This window comes from Octodon degus, unplaced genomic scaffold (genome assembly GCF_000260255.1).
Source record: "Octodon degus isolate 3935 unplaced genomic scaffold, OctDeg1.0 scaffold00401, whole genome shotgun sequence".
In the NCBI taxonomy this organism is placed as follows: Eukaryota; Metazoa; Chordata; class Mammalia; order Rodentia; family Octodontidae; genus Octodon; species Octodon degus.
The window spans coordinates 229,170-242,564 of record NW_004524977.1 but is presented as its reverse complement, the minus strand read 5'-3'; the positions used below and the strand labels follow the sequence as shown (position 1 = coordinate 242,564).

Here is a 13,395-nt window from a genome sequence, read left to right as displayed (position 1 = left end):
AAGAGGAAGAGGAAGAAGAAGAAGAAGAAGAAGAAGAAGAAGAAGAAGAAGAAGAAGAAGAAGAAGAAGAAGAAGAAGAAGAAGAAGAAGAAGAAGAATCCCCCTAACAATCACTCCTTCCCTATAACTATAACCTCTTGTTCTGGTATAGATAATGTTGGGAACTGTATCCTTGGTTTTTATCCAAGGATACAGTATCCTTTGCCCTTGCCAGGCCAGTTTTTATGTTATCTTCATCTTTCAGGCTTCATGAAATCTGCTTTCTTCTCAAGGATGTTATTCATTGCTTTGTATTGCTTCTGTACCCTACCTTGACACTCCTCCAGTTTCGCATGCACCACTATGCCTGGAATCTGGCCGGCTCACCACCCGCAGGGGTGAAGCTAGCACAGCATGTACTGCTGGGGATCAAGCATCAGTCCCTGCACTTGGCTAAGCTTGCCTAAGCAGGTGCTTTAGTCTGCTGAACAATCTCGCTGGCTCCAATTTTTCCAATTTCTATAGACCCAATGAATATATCTTAAACAAGCCATGATTAAAACAGAGCTATCAAATGGAGGTTACCCATTCTAGAGTTTAAGAACTTTTTAAAAAACAGATTGACCTTCCTTTGATGGCAAATGGCTGGCCTAGTGAGGGTTGATAAAACCAATTGAATGTCTGTGTATATATATAGGATGGTGACTGGGATCAAATGACTAGCAGGACATCAAGATGAGTGTCCCTATGCTGAATAATGGCTAAATATAATTCAGACTAGGCCCACTGTGTCTACGTATTTCCTTACAAACACTATACAGGTTTGCTGCATGAATGCAACCCAGCTTTCAGCGGTGACAACCAAAGCATATGTGAATCATGACCAAGAGTTTAAACAAAAAGCTGATAAGATTCAGACATGATATCTTGCCCAAAAACTACTAGTACAAATCTTTCTTCTCATTGCATTAAGAGAAAATAGTTGTATATCTATCCTATTTTGTATGTCTTGTACTATGAATAACTACTATGAAGACAACAATATGCAATGTATTAATTATTGTAAATGTCCTACTAACCTGTTTTGAACTGTTTTATTGCTATTTTATCTTTTTTCTCATTAACATGAACAAGAAATTTAAAAACAATATGACTCCATCACCCTACCAATAAATTATTGTGGGTCCTTACTGGAAAGAGATATGCATTCTGTGTATGTGAGTGCCCCAGAATTGGCTGTGTCCAGTTATGTTTGCCAAAGGTATAATTAAACTATTTTTACTGAAACTAGGTGCTGACCTTGTAAATATTACAGCCTTTAGCTTGACAGCAGCATGGAGATGTGAGGTGCTTGTCTGAGCAAAGCCCATTGGTGAGAGAAGTGGTAATGATTTCTCTGTTTTAGTTTTGTATCCAGCTATTGTCACTGTGGGTTTTTCTGGATCTGGCTTCAGTGCTCTACCCTCTTAATCCTCTCACCAATGTTCTGGTACTGGTGAGGGAACATCCTCAGAGAGCATCCTCTGTGTGAAGCCCACACTGTGAATTTAGCCCACATGGATAAATAGCAAAATAAATAAACTAGTGTCTGATATAGTGGGAATAAATAAATCATAAGCTTTTGTAGTGGTTGAATGATTGTGTCAACTTGAGAAGTTTAGAAGCTTAAGTAAATCAACTCACTCTACACTCTAGGATGTAGAGGAGCCACTCTACAGTGGCTCATAACTTAGAAGATATAAAAGTCATTTAGAAAGGATGGAGGTTCCCATTCTTCAGAGAATCAGCAGACTTCAGCTTCAGCTTGGATGTCATCTCCTGGATTCTAGTGCAGATTTTGGCTTCTGTGTTGAATCCTTCAGCTTTCCCAGCACAGACTCATCAGCCTTCCTTGCAGACCCATCATCAGTTTCCTGATATGGACTTGTAAAAATACTAAGTGAGCTCAAACCATGGACTAAATCCTTTGGTCTCACATAGGCAGAAGCAATCTACACACTTCCTTATCAGATTCTGTGGGTGATTATCATAATCCAATATTGTAATTTCTTAAACATTTACATACCTTGTGTTATATCAGCTTCTCTAATAAAACCCTGACTGGTATAAAAATTTAAGAAAATTATAAATATCAATGTAAATTGATGCAATTCACCAATTAAAAGAAATAGACTGACAGAGTGGATTAGGAAGCAAAATCCAACAATATGCTGCATACAAGGAACACACTTAACTCATAAAGAAATTCGCAGGCTGAAAGTCAAGGAAGGAAAAATGATACTACATGTCCCAGGATCTCAGATAAAAAGCAGTTGTAGCAATCCTGTTCGCAGACAGTCTGACCTTCAAGAATGATCAAACATAATAAAGAAGGCCACTACATACTGGTCAGGGGAAAAATACAAGAGGAAGAGGTAACAGTCATAAATATGTGCACACCAAACAAGGAAGCACCCAACTATATAGGACAAATATAACAAAAAAAAATGTAACTTTTGTATCTGACAAGGTCAGTCAAATCTCCTCAGGATTTACCCTGAAACCATGTACAGCAGTTTGTAGATCAGAAGCAAATTTTTGGACTCAGTTTTCATATTTTGGGGAGCTGAATTTTTTTCAATTCTTTATATGTTTAGATATAAAATTCCTTTGTCTGAGAGACAACTGGATATAATTTTCCCCACTGCGTTCATTTTCTTTGTAATCTGTTTGTTGTATAAAGCTTTTTGATAAGGAAAGTTCCCACTTGTTGATTATTTTAGAATTTCCTTTGTCATCAGGGTTTTGTTCATGAAATCTCTGCGTACTCCTATATCTTCAAAAATTTTACCTATATTCTCTTCATGTAAATTTAGTGTTTCTCTTTTAATATTTAGATCTTTGATCCATTTTGTTTTTAATTTATTGAATGGTGATAGACATGGGCCTAGTTTCAGTCTAAAGCATGTGGAAAGTCAGTTTTACTGCAAGATTTTTTACAAAGTCTGTCTTTTTTCTAGTGGACATGTTTGATGCCTTTGTCAAAGGTAAGGTGACTGAGTGTATTTGCAATTGCATCTGCATCTTCTATTCTGTTGCACTCTTTCTCATGACTTTTTTTTGCCCAATACCATGCTGATTTTATCACTGTAACTTTGTAATAAAACTTCACCTCAGACATGGTGATATACCCTGACTTGTATTTGTTGCCCAGAATTGCTTTTGCTATTTTAGGTCTCTTCTAGCTCCAAATATATTTTAAGAATACTTTCTCTAGTTCTGTGAGGTATGTTAGTAGTATTTTCCCTAGTCTTGTATTAAATCTGTATAACATTTATGGGAGTACAGCCATTTTCACTATGTTGTGTCTTCCCTTCCATAAGCAAAAACAACTTTTCATTTCATCATTTTGTCTTAGATCTCATTTTGCACAGTACTGTAATGTACAATATACAGATCTTTTATTTCCTTTGTTACAATGGTTCCAAAGTATTTATTTTCTTTTGGATGCTATTGTAAAGGGTAGGTTTTTTCTAGTTTCACTCCTTGTGAGTTTGTTGCTTGTGTACAGGAATGCTATTGATTTTTTAGTGTTGATTTTGTATCCAGATAGACTACTGAATTTGGTTGTTAAAATTGCAAGTCTTTTAGTGGAGCATTTGAGTTCTTCATGGAGAGTATTGTGATTTAAAAATAAAAAATTACCTTCTTTCTTATCATTATTCCTCTTATTTCTGTTAATATGGTGTATTATGTTTATTGATTTGCATATGTTGAACAATTCCTATATTCCAGAAATGAATCCTATATGCTCATATTGTATAATCTTCTCAATGATTTGTTGCATTCTGTTTACTAGTATATTATTGAAGATTTTTGCATCTCTTTTCATTCAGGAGATTAGCTTGTCATTCTATTTTTTGGTTGGGTCTTTCTCTGGTTTAGTTATCAGGGTAATATTTCCCTCCAAGAGTGAGTTAAGGATAATTGCTTTATTTTCAATTTCATTAATGAATATGTGGAGTATGGACATTAAATCCTTTTAAATTTTCTTATAGAATTCAACTGTGTATCCAAGAGGACCTGGTCTTTTAACTGTTGGTAACTTTCCAGTTATGTTTTCAATTTCATTATTTGATAATTGGTTGTTTAGAATTTTTTCATCTTTCAACTTGGTAATTCAAACATTTCTCAGAATCTGTCCATTTCTCGTGTATTTTCCCTCCTATGCAACTACCTTTTCAATGTAGATATTGATGATCTGAAATGCTATAGTATTTTCATCCACATGATTCTTCATTGCATAAATTTCAGGAATTTTTTCCCCTTTTTGGGTAAGATTGACTGGAGGTTTATCTTGTTTTATTCATTCAAAGAACCAATCATATGATTTATTAATTCATTGTTTTGTTGTCTTAATCTCAATTGGATTAATTTTTGTTCCTACTATAATTTCCCCATTATATAGCCTTTGGACTTCTTGCCTTGCTTTCTGTTTTCATGAAGTTGGAGATATAGTATTAGGATGTTTATTTGTGCTCATTCTGTTTCCCTGATGTGAGTATTCACCACTATAAATTTCCCTCTTAGATGGCTTTCACTGTGTCTTATAAATTCTGGTACATTGTATTTGTATTTTTGTGTAATTACAGATATTATTTAATTTTTTAATTTAATTTCATCTGAGACGCATTGGTTTTCAGGGAGAGTGTTATTTAATTTCCATATGTTTATGGAGTATTTGATTTTCTTTTGCCATAATTTATAATTTCATTGTTCTATGATCATATCTCACTACTGGATAATTTCAATTCCTTCTTTTTTTTTTTTTTTTGAAACCAGGGATTGATCTCAGGCCCTTATGTTTGCCAGGGAAGCACTTATTCCACTGAGCCATCTCTCCAGCCCCAATTTCTTCTCATTTACTTAAACATATTCTAGTACATCATCTAGTATATAGCCTATTTCAGAAATCCTTACATGTGCAGCTCAGAAGGATATGTATTCTGAAGTTGGATGGAACACTCTCTAAACTTCTAAGTTCATCTGTTAAGAGATTTGGTTGAGTTGTGTTATTGTTATGAATTTTTTGTAGCTGATCTATCACTGTGACAATGGGGTTTTTAAGTCCATCATTATAATTGTGCTATTGCTTTATTTTTCATGCATATTAACATTTGTCTTATATACTTGTGTGCTTCCATATTTGGTGAATATATATTTGTGATTGTTATCCACTCCTCGTGAAGTTTTCCACTAACAAGTATTTAGTGACATCTTTATCTCTGTGAATCACTATTGGTTTGAAGCTCTGTGAACAGAATTGCTGCCCTTGCTTTTATCTTGGTTCCTGTTGCATGCCATATTGTTTTCCATCATTTGACTTTCATTATATGAGTTTATTTTTTACTTAAATTTGTTTCTTGTGCACAGAACATTGTTGGATCTTGTTTTTTGATCCTTTCTGCCAACATGTTTCTTTTCTTTGGTGAATTGACGTCATTTGTACTGATGGTTATAAGTGATATGTAGCCTTATCTTTATCATGTTATTTCCCTGCTATTGATTCTCTGCTTATTATCTGTTTAATTTCATACTCCTCCTGGTGGTTTATCTTTGTTTTTGTCCTTGTGGTCATTTTTTCTCTATCTATAATATCTTTCATTCCTGGCATAAGGTTGATTTAACAGCCATAAATTACTTCACTTTTTCTTAGGCATGGACATATTGTATTTCTCCATTAATTTTCAAAGATCTTTTATATGGTAAATCAATACTTGTTGGAAGTTGTTTTCTTTCAGTAGTTGGAATACCCACTTCCAAATCACCTTGAGTGTTTATATAGAGAAGTCTGTGAATTTCATGGACTTTCCCTTAGAAGTAATCTGTTTCTTCACTTTAAAATTTTTAGTATTGTATTTCTGTGTTGAATTTCTAGAAACTATTATCACATATCTGCCTATAGATTTATTTTTCTCATGGATATTTGGATTTCTACATGCTCCGCTAATCTGTATGTCAGACTCTGTTGAGATAGGGAAATGTTCTGCAATTACTTCTGCAAATGATCTTTTTCTGCATTTGTGTTGACTCCTGTTTTTTAATGGACACCTATGAGTTTATATTGTTGTTTTTTGCATCATATTGTACCTTCTGAATTGTTATTTTTCAGTCTGTTGTTATTTATAAGGTATTGTTTCTTTCCTGGTTGCTAGCCATAATCTCTGTCTTTATGGTAAGAAAATATGTCTTCATGACATTACAGTACAAGATCTCATATGTCCTGAGACTTAGTTGACCTTGGAAGGCTAGGGCCTAAATATTGGCTTTCCTTGCTGTCCTCCTTTTTCTCTATTTTGGTCTGCAAACTTAGGTTGTTAACCATCCAGAAGACAAGCTTATTGTTATTACCATACAACTTAGGCTGTTAAGCTTAACCTCACTATCTGTCTGAATATCAAACATCTTAGGCATAACATGGAACAGGTATTTTTCATCAAGTATTGACATGTTGAACTTTAAGTCCATACAGAATATGATGAAAAAACATTTAAAAAATTAAAAAATATATAAATGAATGTCCATTTTGTATCTGTTTATTCAAAATGGTTAGGATAGATATATAGTTGCATTCTCTTAATGAATAGAGGGATTTGTTCTAATAGTGTTTGTAAATAGGATATCATGTCTGCATCTTGTACAGCAAATAACCACTAGGAAGACAGTATGCAAGGTGTTAATTACTGAAACTGTCCTACCAATTAGAAACTGTCTCATTGCTATTAGTTGCTCAATAAAATTATGGAAAAAAATTTAAAAATGAAACCAAAAATAAAAGAAAATATGTCTTCATTTGTTTCAAGCAGTTTTGCAAGAATATCTCCTTTTTTTCTGTGTTTTAGCTCAGGGTTTACAGAGTCACACTACTCAGATGAAACTCACACTGATCCTCCTGTTCTCAGCCTCCTCAGGTCTGGGATTACAGGCACATGCCACCACATTCAGTCTCAGTAGCAATCTCAGCGCACCATGGCAGTAGGGCCAGCATAGCACACTGGGAAATAGAACCCCAGTCCCTGCATCAGCCTAAGTAAGTGCTTTAGTCCACTGAGCTATCAGGACAGCCAGCAGAATAACTCTTTGAATATGTTTCATGTACTCTAATTCTTTCCTGCAATTTTTCTTTCAATTTTTCCATCATTTTGCTGTGTTCCTCCATTTTCTTGTTTGTATCTTCATTAGAAATGCTGAAAAATTTATTCATTATGCTTTTCATTTAAAAAAATTTTTATTCAATTCAGATAAAGAAAACAGTTCAAAGACTTAATGACTCAAAAAGCTGGTTCTTTGAAAGGTTAAATAAAATTGATAAGCACCTAGCTAACCTCATTAAAAACTGGGAAAAAAAATCAAATAAAAGCAATAAGGAATGAAAAGGATGTAATTACCACAGACCCAGTGGAAATCCAGAACATTTTTAATAGCTACTTTGAGAAACTTTACCCTCATGCAGTAGAAGACACAGAAGAAATGGACAGATCTCTCTAAAGGTACAAATTACCAAAACTGTATCAAGAAGATATAACAACTCTCAATAACAGCCAATAAAGTAGGAAATGTAATAAAAAACCTACCAATAAAGAAAAGTCCAGTCCCTGATGGAATCACAGCTGAATTCTACAAAAAATTTATGGAAGATATAGTCCCAATACTCCTCAAACTCTTTAATGAAATTGAAAAGGAAGCAGTCCTCACAAAACTGTTCCTGGAGGCAAGTATTATGCTGATACCAAAACCAGGAAAAGACAACTAAAATGGAGAACTATAGGCCAAATTCCCTCATGAAAAATAGATGCAAAGGTCCTAAAAAATTCAACAAATAGAATACAGCAAATCATCAAGAAGATTATACAACATGACCTGGTAGGATTCATCCCAGGGATGCAAAGATGGTTCAATGTGCATAAATCTATAAATGTAATATGCTAAAACAAGAGAGCAAAATCTAAAAAAAAAAAATAATCTTCTCAATTGATGAGTAAAAGGCTTTTGACAAAGTCCAACACTCATTCATGTTCAAAATCCTACAGAAAATTGGAATAGAAAGCCTCTACTTCAATCTGATAAAAAACCATCTACAACAACCCAATGACTAACATAATTCTAAATGGCGAAAAGCTGAAATCTTCTCTCAGATCTGGTACAAGACAAGGATGTCCTCTATCACCCTCCTATTCAATATAGCTCTGGAATCATTAGCTACAGCCATTAGACAAGAGAAAGAAATAAAAGGAATAAGAATAGGCAAAGAAGAAGTTAAATTATCTTTATTTGCAGATGACATGAAACTTTACTTGGAAGACCCAAAAATCTTCACTAAGAAGATACTAGAATTAATACAGAAATTCAGTAGCATAGCAGGTTATAAAGTCAATACCCAAAAGTCAATAGCATTCCTCTACACAGAAAACAAAGACACTGAGAGGGAAATTATAGAAAGAATACCTTTTAAAAGAGCACCGAGGAAAATGAAATACCTTGGAATTCATCTAAAGAAATCGAAAATCTTTTCAAGGAAAATTACAGTACTCTGAGAAAAGAGATCATAGATGATTTCAGAAAATGGAAAGATATTCCGTGCTCCAGGATAGGAAGAAACAAATTCGTGAACATGGCCATACTCCCAAAATTTCTGTACAGATTTAATACAGTCCCTATCAAACTACCTCCAACAGACCTAGAGAAATCATTCTTAAAATTTATTTGGAACCAGAAAAGACCTAGGATAACAATGGCAATCCTAGACAACAAAGACAAGGCAGGAGGCATTACAATTCCTGACTTGAAATTATAGTGCAAAGATACTGTGATAAAATCAACATGATAGCGGAAACAAAATAGACTTGAGGATCAATGGAATAGATTAGAAGATGCAGATGCCTCTACAAACACACTCATTCACATAATCTTCCACAAGAGGGCCAAACATGATTCCTGGAAGAAAGATAGCCTTTTAACAAATGGTGCTGGAAAAACTGGCTCTCTGCATGCCGAAAACTAAAACTTGACCCAGGTTTATCACCATGCATTAAGCTAAAGTCAACGTGGATTAAAGATCTAAACATTAAAACAGAAACAGTAAATCTCCTGGAAGAGAAAGTAGGAGGAACTCTTGAAGACATAGGGGTAGGCAAAGATGTCATGAACAAAAATCAAATTGCATGGTAATATTTAAAAGAATTAACAACTAAGCCCTCCTCTTACTGAGAAGTTTTTGCATGTTCAAAGAAGTTACCAATAAAGTGAAAAGGCTACTCACAAAATTTGGAAAAAAATATTGACTAATAAGCCCTCAGACAAAGGTCTGTTCTCTAGAGTTTATTAAGAACTAAAAAAACATTAGGACCCTAAAATTTAAAGAACCAATCCAGAAATGGGTATCCGAGATGAGCACACACTTCTCAGAGGATGAAGTTAAAGAAGTGAATAAATATATGTAAAAATGCTCCACATCACTAGTTCTGTGTGAAATGCAAATTAAAACAACACTGAGATATCATTTCACTCCACAAAGAAGGCCTGTCATAAAGAAATCACACAACAACAAATGTTGGAGACACTGGGGGGAAAAGGAACCCTTCGCCACTGCTGGTTGGAATATAGACTGGTGCAGTCATTATGGAAATCAGTGTGAAGATTCCTTAAAAAACTATGACTGGAAATCCCATTCAAACCAGCTCTCTCTCTACTGAGAATTTTCCCAGAGGAACTGAAAAGTTCATATCATAATGATATATGTGTACCTACGTGTATTGCAGCACAATTTGTGATAGCCAAATGTTGGAAACAACCATGATGCCTGCCACCTGAGTAATGGATGAAAAAGATATGGTATTTCTATACAATGCAGTATTACTCAGCTATAAAGAATGATAAACTTGAAGTATTTATATTTATGTGGATGCCACTTAAAGACATATTCAGGACTGGTGAGATGGCTCAGTGGTCTAAAGCACCTATTTACAACAAGCTTAGCAAAGTACAGGGACCATGGTTCAATCCCCCAGCACCACATGCCAGCCTGCCCCGCCCCCTGGTGGGCTGAGCTGGCCACACACACACAAATAAATAAATTAAATAAAACAAAAATAAAAATAAAAGACATATTCATAAGTGAAATAAACCAGGCCCACATGTGTAAATATTGTATAGTCTCCCTAGTATAAGAACTCAAAAGAAGAAACACAAATAGAAAGCTATAGCACAATTAAAAGGAAAATGAGAACTTGAGGATTGGACACTGAGGAGAGGGAAAGAAAAAAAGCTGGGAAAAATGACAGGGACAAGGCCATACATTTATGTACACAAGATGGGTAAGGTAATGATCCTGAGAAACATCAGCAAGCTTTTGAAACTAGCAGTTAATTGGTAGGATTCCTACCCTGACTAACTATATGTGCTGATACCTATAAACTAAGCAAGTGCACGGAAGATAGCAGTATGTAATAGAAGGATCATGCTTGGAATGCCTGTCATTCTGGTCTTCTAAGTACGTACTGCTTGTCATGACATACCAATCATTGCCATACTGTCTCTCAAGTAAATGCTTGATTTTTTAAAAAGGGTAATAAATGAAAAAGAGACAAAAAATGTAACAGGACTGTCCTGCTACAATGCTACATATGGTTAGATTTCTAAATTTCTGTGTAAAAATGTATAATAGTTTATTGATATTTTTTAAATAATTCTTATTTTTTAAATTTTTTTCTCCATAATCTGTAGAGCCTTAAAGTTTAACCTATCAATAGTAAATGGAAAATATTTGTTCTATGGTATACATAAGATGTCTGATATTCAGACAGATAGTGAGGTTAACCCCAACTGCATATGTTGTAGTGTAATAATAAGCTTCTCTTCTGGAGGGTTAACAACCTATGTTTGCAAACCAAAAATTAGAGAAAAGGGATGGCTGCAAAGACAGCCAACATTTTTGCCTTAGCCTTTCAAGATCAGTGAAGCCTTAGGATCTAGGAAAACTTACACTGTAACATCATGTAACTCAGTTGTGTTCCAAATTTTCTGATCAAGGAGATTATGGGCAACGTGATCAATGACCTAGAGTGTGCCTAAGGAGAGTCTCCTGGAGAGAAAACATTCTTTCAGGCTTTCACAGAGAGCAAGCTGGTCAAGCAATGGACATGACTCATCCACATGGCTGACACTGACAAAGGATGTGCAATAATTCTTGTATTAGCTCTATAAATCTTTAATCATCTATGTAAATTACAATTTCCACTCTTTGAGAAACTCCTGATATGGAATTTTCATCTAAGAAGTGAGGTGGGCTAAGGTGCTGGCTCCCCATTATTATTATTCTGTGGGGAATGTGCCACATATGTGAGGGCTTTAGATGTTCTAAAACAGTTTATACTCATTATAGTTATTTAGTTGGAGAATGAGTTGGCTTTTTCATATTAACATTCCACAAACACTAGTGTAAAAAATAACCTTTGCACTCTGACCATGCCACTCCCATTATTTTCTTGGAGGGGTATTTATTTACTCTTTTTTTTAAAAGAGAATACAATAAATAATAAAATAGCCATTAAAATGATACAGAATTTCACTCAACAAAATGATAGGAATACAAAAATGGCTATTAAATTGCATATTGCTGTCTTCAAATTAGTTTTCCAGATTACCAGATATAAGCATGTCAAATTGGTCAAAAAATATAAGAAATCCAAAAGTAGAGAGAGAAAAATACTTAAATATTAACTCTTCCTTCCAACAAGCCCTCAGAAATTAGCAGTACAATTATCCAAGCTATCCTATACCTATACATATATATTTCCTTTCCCCTTCCTTCTTTCTTTTCTCCTTTCCCTCATGCCAGGGATTCTTTCCCTTTGAACAGTTTTTTTCCCCTTTCACGCATCTATTGTAACTTTCAGATTTTATTTATTCTTTCAAGACTTGAAACCTAATCGGACATGATATATTTGGGTACTGTCTTCTACTGTAAATTTACCAATATGGTAAAAATCTTTAAACTTATTTCTTGAAAATAAAATGTCATAGTATTTTCTAAAAAAAAAGATTCTTACACTAGTGAGACAATACAATGTGCATGTGGATCTGATTTATTTCACCTATGATTTGATTTATTCTTTCAGAGAACCACCTCTTTGATTTATTAATTCTTTGTATTGTTTTCTTAGGCTCATTCCAATTATTGGAGAAGAATTTCTTATAACTCTATTTGCTGTTAACTGTCATTTCACAAAAATTTCAATATGCTATATGTCTTGCAACATTACTTCCCTTTTTAGCTCAACAATTCACTGACACAGAGTGGAGCTAAAAGAGGACATTGAGCCATGCAGCTCACAGCAGACAATGCGACTATTATGTCTATGAGAAGATGAATCCTAGGGCACAGCAGCTAGGACTTGCAGGAGGCAGGGCCGACTGGGGTTTGGCCTCCTTCCAGTTCCTTGGAAGCAGATAGTGGCCAGCTATTAGTGAAAGTTGTAGCAGCAGAGGCCAAGGCTCCAATGGATCTCTCTCCAGTCAGCCTGAGCCAGGGGAAACCAAGCTGCCCAGGTAGTTGGAAGACCATCCCTGCCCAAGAATTGGAATTCTCTTCACCAAAATATGGAGTCTGTCCCATCATAAGTCATACAGATCACTTTTGTGTGGCTTAATGCAGGGAAAACTCTCATCTCTACCAGTTTTCTATGAATACAGTTGTGTGCACATCCCCTATAACAGAAATTCATTTAGAAGAGATAGTGATTAATAATACATGTATTCTGATGTGAGATATTGATGGTCAGCAAGTTCTTCACTTTTCCTGGAACTCTTACTATATTTATACAAATTTTGTAATTTTCATGAACAGTGCAGATAGAGACAAGATTTCTGAAACTAGCAAAGAGATATGCAGAATTTTAGCTCATAAGGATCTAAGAAAAACTAAATTTCTGATTTTTGCTAAAAAACAAGATGATAAAAATGTATGACTATAGCAGAAATCTCCTGGTTCTTGAAGCTCACTTCTAGTAAGGATCACCACTGCCATATCCAGGCATGTTAAGCCTTTCCAGGTAAGGGAGGGAAACAGCTGGCTTGAGTGAGAGCTACAAGCATAGCTTTCAAAGGAATCTCCACACTGATTTCCACAGTGGTTGTACCAGTCTGCACTGCCACTGACAGTGGAGAAGGATTCCTTTTTCTCCAAAGCCTCTACAGCATGTGTTATTGACTGATTTCTTGATGTTAGCCATTCTTTCTGTGGTGAGATGGAATCTCAATGTTGTTTTAATTTGCAATTCTTGAATAACCAATGATGTTAAACACTTTTTCATATATTTACTTGCTATTTGTAGTTCTTCCTCTGAAAAGTGTATATTCATCTCATATGCCCATTTTTGG

General features: G+C 34.8%; 1 pseudogene; it reads left to right on the top strand.

Annotated features, from left to right (window-relative positions):
* Positions 1-1,181: 1,181 nt before the first annotated feature.
* Positions 1,182-13,093, top strand: LOC105741285 (annotated as a pseudogene).
* The last annotated feature ends 302 nt before the right edge of the window (positions 13,094-13,395 follow it).